Source organism: Monopterus albus, unplaced genomic scaffold (assembly GCF_001952655.1).
Source record: "Monopterus albus unplaced genomic scaffold, M_albus_1.0 scaffold16.1, whole genome shotgun sequence".
NCBI lineage: Eukaryota > Metazoa > Chordata > Actinopteri > Synbranchiformes > Synbranchidae > Monopterus > Monopterus albus.
In genome coordinates, this window is record NW_018127896.1 from 5,050,490 (window position 1) to 5,056,489 (window position 6,000).

Consider the following 6,000-nt stretch of genomic DNA (forward strand, 5'->3'; position numbering starts at 1 on the left):
TATTAAGATCCATTTAGTTCTTTAAAATTACTGGGACAAGAAACTGGTAGATTTTTTTCCACTTGCTTTTAATGAAAATAATGTCTTAATTATAGACAAATGATTTATTGATTTATTTATGCACATTACCACTGTGCAGCTTGAACATGTCTAAAATGATAATAAAAACCTACATAAGTTTAGAAGACATTAGAGTGGACTTTAGGTTTTTATGAACAATGACATTACAGAGCAAAGTGGGCCTTTATGTGATCTGTGTTCACACTGAATCAGGAAGGGACTAATGTCAAACCACATGACACTGAACTTTCAAGAGCCCTCGCTCGAAACACAAACTCCAAAATGATGTGACCTGACTTTTACCATCTGCTGGTTTGCAGCAGATTATCTACACCCACATATCAAATGACCATGACATTCAGACTCACAATCTGAGGAGAACAATACCTAAAACCAAACCATGGATGACACCTGTGAAGGGCTTTTTGTCAGGCAGCACTTTCGAGCTGTCAGTGATGATTTAGCTTTTCAAATTTAAAACTGTACAAAGGTTAGGTTTCTGTCAAAGGCTTCAATAAACATGAGCTTTGCTTTTGTCACCTTTGTGGACAGTTCTGCAAGCAGCCAGGCTCTGATGGTCGCATATATATGTTATATAATTATAAATATAAATATATCTTAATATCACACTAAAATAGCCTACTGTAGTGGCTCCTGACAAATGTTTTTTTACCCTCTCCACAGGACTGTACAAGCTGCCAAGTCTCATTGAACCAGTTGTGCTCATTATCACAGTTTCTGAAGTTTCCATGGCAACTTTGCACCCTCATCTTATTTGGTTTGTGATTAAAAAACACATTGGGGTGAACTGAACTGGAATAGTGACAGATGGAGGATGGAGGGAGTCTGTCATTGTCATTTTTTTGAAGAATGTTTAGTTAGCAATTAACTGTTTGCCTCTCGAGTGCCTGAAGTGGGTGCCTGCTGATGCTTTGAAGATCAAATTAACCAATTAGGAAGAGATAAGAGTCTCATGAGCTATACCTCCCAATTCTGAGATGAAGCTCTTTTTGCAGCTAATGTTATCATCAGCAACAGGCAGCAAAGTTTTCCTGCTAACATTTTCTCCTTGTGATTGAAGCAGCAACACTCAGGCAACTCCTGTGGTTTTCAGAGATCAGAGTGCATACCCCCCCCTTACAAAGTTTACTAACAGCATCCCACACAGGAAAAGAAATAATAATAATAATGCCTTTTACTATATTTGACTACATGGTTCCCACAGTCAATCTGCAGGCTGGGGGGTGGGACAAATATCTGAGTGCTGTAGTAAGATGCTTTTCTCAAGCCCACCCACGCTGCCAATGCCACTAAAACATGTCAGGGGAAACAGGAAATGAAACTGCAACAATACTATTGTTGCTATAATGGTCGGCATCGTGACGGCTACAAACCAAGCTTCAAACAAAGCCTTTTTCTCAAAGCAGATGTGGGATTTGGCAAACTTATATGCATCAAAAGTGTGGCTTAATCAACTTTTTACTGATAAATGAATTTTTTTTTTAAGAACAAAGCACTATACATAACTCCCACACATTATAGTATCAAATCAATATTCTGCAAACGTTTTCAAAAACCTTTTTGCGCAGAAACTGACTTTTTAGGCCTAAAATCTACGGAAGCTGGCGGTTACAGTGGACTCCCATTCACGAGTTTCCATTAGTCAAGCAGATCAAACACTGGACCACAACTTTGTTGATACCTCCGACCCATAGCAGGTGACAGGGATCAACTGTGGTACTGAGCCTGTAGCAGCCAGCTGTCACACACATGCTTCTGCACGCATGAGATGCGTACACACTTGCACAGAGACGTACTACACGTACTGCAGCACACACGAGATGATGTGAAATTAAATAATCTGACCTCTGAGAGGCTCATAAAAACACATCGTTAAAAGTGCACAGTTATACAAACATGAATGGTGCACTCATGTGGATGTATAATCTAGCAGCTGTGTTACATTTACATACACATGCTAAGTTTAGAAAAAGTCCCATCCAGCTACATGCAAATTTGCTCCCTCTGAATCCCAAAAGACATCCAACAATTCAGTACATTTAAGGCCACTCATATTTTAACATCCACCCAGCCAAACACAATTTCAGCACTCAAGTACACACACATTTTAAATATCTCTCAAGATCCTGTGTCCTGTCTTTGTCTTGGCCTTCAAGCAACCACCAAAAAACACATTGCCTCTTTGAATCTGGGTCACCCAAAACAGACATGCACACAGAATTTTATGTACTTCTTTGGTCAATATTCAAAAGTCAATACCTGCAACCTTTACCCTATATACGTCACAAAACAAAACATTTCAGAAAATTCATCACATATCTGCTCAAGTTGGCTGCACATCTTAGGAAGCTAAAACAAAAAAATTTAAGTTTCTGTGAAGCTTAAGTTGGTCAAAACACAAAGAATGATTTAAAGTAATCAGGATTAAATCAGTCATTCATAATAATATGCTGCACATGGTAAAATTAGACTTCTTGTTATTAAATCAGAAACTGTTCCTGCAAAAGTTTCTCCTCGACCATAATACAGATGGCTCCATTACACTCACTGGCTGAGTCCCGAAGCCACCACTCTATCATTATCATTCCAGTAATGCTGGCACTCAATGATTCCATTTCCACTGAGAATAAAGTCTGATCTTAGATAGAGGCTGAAAGTATTTGGGAATTCCCTAGAGACTCTCACAGACTTAAGTAAACTAAGACAAACCCGAACTCCCACTGAGACAGGCCCCTAATACAGTATACATAAAAAAAACTAAGCAAGCTCCCCTCTCCTCATCATCCTTCTCTTCATCCCCGCTTACCTTCCACATGATTAACATCCCATCATCCACAAACAAAGTGAAAAAGAGAGGAAGAGAGAGAGGTGGGGAGAGAACGGAGATCTATCTTTGGCTCCCCCTCTCCTCTTTGGGACGCAGTAACGGCAGCGGCAGCAGAAGCAGTGGCGAGTAATGAACTTGGGAGTCAGTGAGGATGTGGCTATGTCTCTGTGGCTGTGTCATCACCTCTCATGACATGTTTCCTCCACTGCCTGTATAAGCCTTTCTATCCTGACCCAGCAGAGAGAGAGAGGGAGAGCTCGGTCAAACTAATGCACCGCCCCCTCTCTATCTCCCCTCCTCCTTCTCTTCTCAGTCCATCCCACCATGCCTGGTTCCCTGTATTCGGATCTGTCAGTAGGCTGCACTGCCTCAAAGCAGGCCAATCACTGAGGCTTTGGGGGGCGGAGTCTGGACTGCCTGTGTGCAAGTATGAGTTTGCAGTCGTATGTGTCATACAGACATTCTGTGACTAAACATGTTGGCATGTCTGCCTGTTCTTGGGATTCATGTCGGCATGTTCTCTCATATGTGGCTATGCAGGCAGAGCAATGTCAGGTCAGGTGTCCCCTTGCCTACACTACAATCTTATTAGTGTTATTTCTGTGTTCACGTAAAATGGCTATACATTTTTTGGTCATTTTTCAGCTTTGTGTGAGTCTTAGGAATTTGTCTCTCATGTGCTTGATAGAACCTTGTTTTACATATAAACATGCATTTAATGCATCAGTGTAATCTCCTTTCTTCAGTCTTGCTTGCTAAGTTTCACATCACTCTGGAATATCAATTACTGTCTGTATTACATATAGTGAAACTGCTGAAAAAACTTAGAAGAAGGCATCTGGACGTAATTTTAGGTAGAAGACATTTCACCTTTCATCCAAGAGGCTTCACCAGTTCTGATGCCTCTTGGATGAAAGGTGTCTTCTACCTAAAACTACGTCCAGATGCCTTCTTCTAAGTTTTTTTAGCATACTACGACCTGGATGACTGAGAATTTGTACAGACATATAGTGAAACTATGATCACATGTTTAAAATTCTGGAAAATCATCAAGGGGTTTACATGATGCAGTAGCACAATACAAAATAAAACAATACAGTCAGGTCCTACTCACCACTGTTCTTCTGAAAGTCTTTTTAGGAGAAATACTGTTTTTATTAACTAAATAATGCTAGTCAAATATTTTGTTAGAATTTTGATTCTATTGCAGATATTTTGCATTAAAAGCCTTCAGCAGCAGGTGCAAGTCAGATTGCAGTTATAATTATTGACTTGTCAGTAGGGTTCGTGTCCACATCCGATTCGTAATGACAAGTGGGAAAGCTCGAATATATCCAGCTTGGCACTTGGTAATACAGAAGTGATTTAAAATCAAGCAAATGTCTAGAAATATCCTGTGTAAATACATTATAAATGGAAATTGGATGGTGCCATGTTGTCAGTATTTTAATCTTCACGTGACCAATTAATTTTACATCTATTTTGATGACATGAATACTTACAAGTCATTAGCATGAGAATCTTTCACTACCATCTATTCCATATAAAATAAATGTGGCATTGTCAATTTGAAAAAATAAACAAAAAGAACAGCAAAGAATAAAATTGATGAGGTATCACATCAAATAATGTGCTGCTGTATTGCTTTCAATGTAAAACAGGGCACAGATGATTTACACATCACTATTTTAATTTAGATTTTACATACCGTCCCAACTTTTTTAGATCTGGGGTTGGAGAACACATTGCAATTCATCAATTTGTTAGAACAGTATACCTGTTGTAGAAACTCAAAGCAAAGTTGTTACTAATGGAGTTTGTGTTGCTGAAATCAATTATCCTGAATATATGAAGACATCAGGCAAATATGGAGGAAGAGCTGGATGTAAACAGAAAACACCATCAACAGCAAGTTAAAATGAAAGCAAATCACGAATTATGAAGGTAATACACTGGAAATGTCTTAGTTATGAGCCTTTCAAATAAGGCCTCTCTTCAGTTTTGATATATTAACTTTCAGCTGTTTTTACTTTTGCATTCATGGCACATCCTCAGCAGCGATTTAATTTTTAACGTCTCCCTCTTGTATTTCCCTCGCTCCCTCCACCTCGACACTTCGGCTGTTATAGTCCCAACTCATAAAAATAACCCCCATTTTTATGCAACTCACAAGGAGAGCAGCTTAAATTAATCTCCAAGATGCAAGTCAGTCATTTACCCTCCCACACAAGGCAAGCTGCCCCACTGTAACTACACACTGATCAAAAATCCTTGGTATTCACTAGCTGTCTCACTGAAAACAATCTGATGAACTGTCAATGATGTTCCTAGTCCTGGCGACTGCCCATAATTAAAAGCAGAATAAAGTTAAACAATTATATAAGCCCAAACCATTATTTAGATTTTTAGTCTGTGTGATATGAAGCTTTGAAATCCAGCTGACCATTTGTAGCTAGATTCCAAATAATCCGTAACATGGTGCCCTTAGGGAGTGACTCCTCACGTCGGAAATGTAGAACATGGTTCTTACTTTGCAACGACTTAATTTCCATCCTGTGTCCTGGACTGCACAATCACTGAGCCAGAAATGGGAATTAGACCCAAAATTAAATGTTTTATGCATCAAATGAAACTGTTTGTTCTTATTAGTTGCAGAAAGCATGCCCAAAAGTGAATGCACCATTTAATTATAGCACAGACAGAGATTTATGAAATTTCAAATCGATAGTCTTTTGGAGTTAAAATCAGTTTTTACCATTTAAGCTCTAAGATATGAAATGGAGTTTGTACACCAAAACTGTCAGGTTTGCCCAGCTCCCCCTTCCTCTCTTCTTCTTCCTCACACTAGCCTAGCCCTTGCACTGATTACACTATTCAACACACCTGCCCCGCTTCCCTGATTACTCACCAGCTGCACCTCATTAGTCTCCTCCATACTTATACACTGTTCACCAGTCACTCCCCTGACAGTTCTTTCTCTGTCTTCAGGCCAGTGGTTATGTTGTTTTATCAAGTTTATGCTAAGGTTGTCTTTGTTCTCTCTAGTCCTTGTTAGCACCCTAGTCGTTATCCTGCCCTGCCGTCTCTAGTGT

General features: G+C 39.4%; 1 protein-coding gene across 2 annotated transcripts in view; it reads right to left on the bottom strand.

Annotated features, from left to right (window-relative positions):
* Positions 1-6,000, bottom strand: part of LOC109955790 (E3 ubiquitin-protein ligase Midline-1-like) — a 56,755-nt gene that overhangs the window by 37,855 nt on the left and 12,900 nt on the right. Inside the window, exon 1 of one of the 2 annotated variants that reach the window (XM_020592269.1) lies at positions 2,888-3,121. The exons of the other annotated variant lie outside the window; for it this stretch is intronic. The gene's annotated coding sequence lies outside the window, so the exon portion shown is untranslated. Of the gene's footprint in view, positions 1-2,887; positions 3,122-6,000 lie in introns of those variants that run through there. 2 annotated transcript variants of the gene reach the window in all.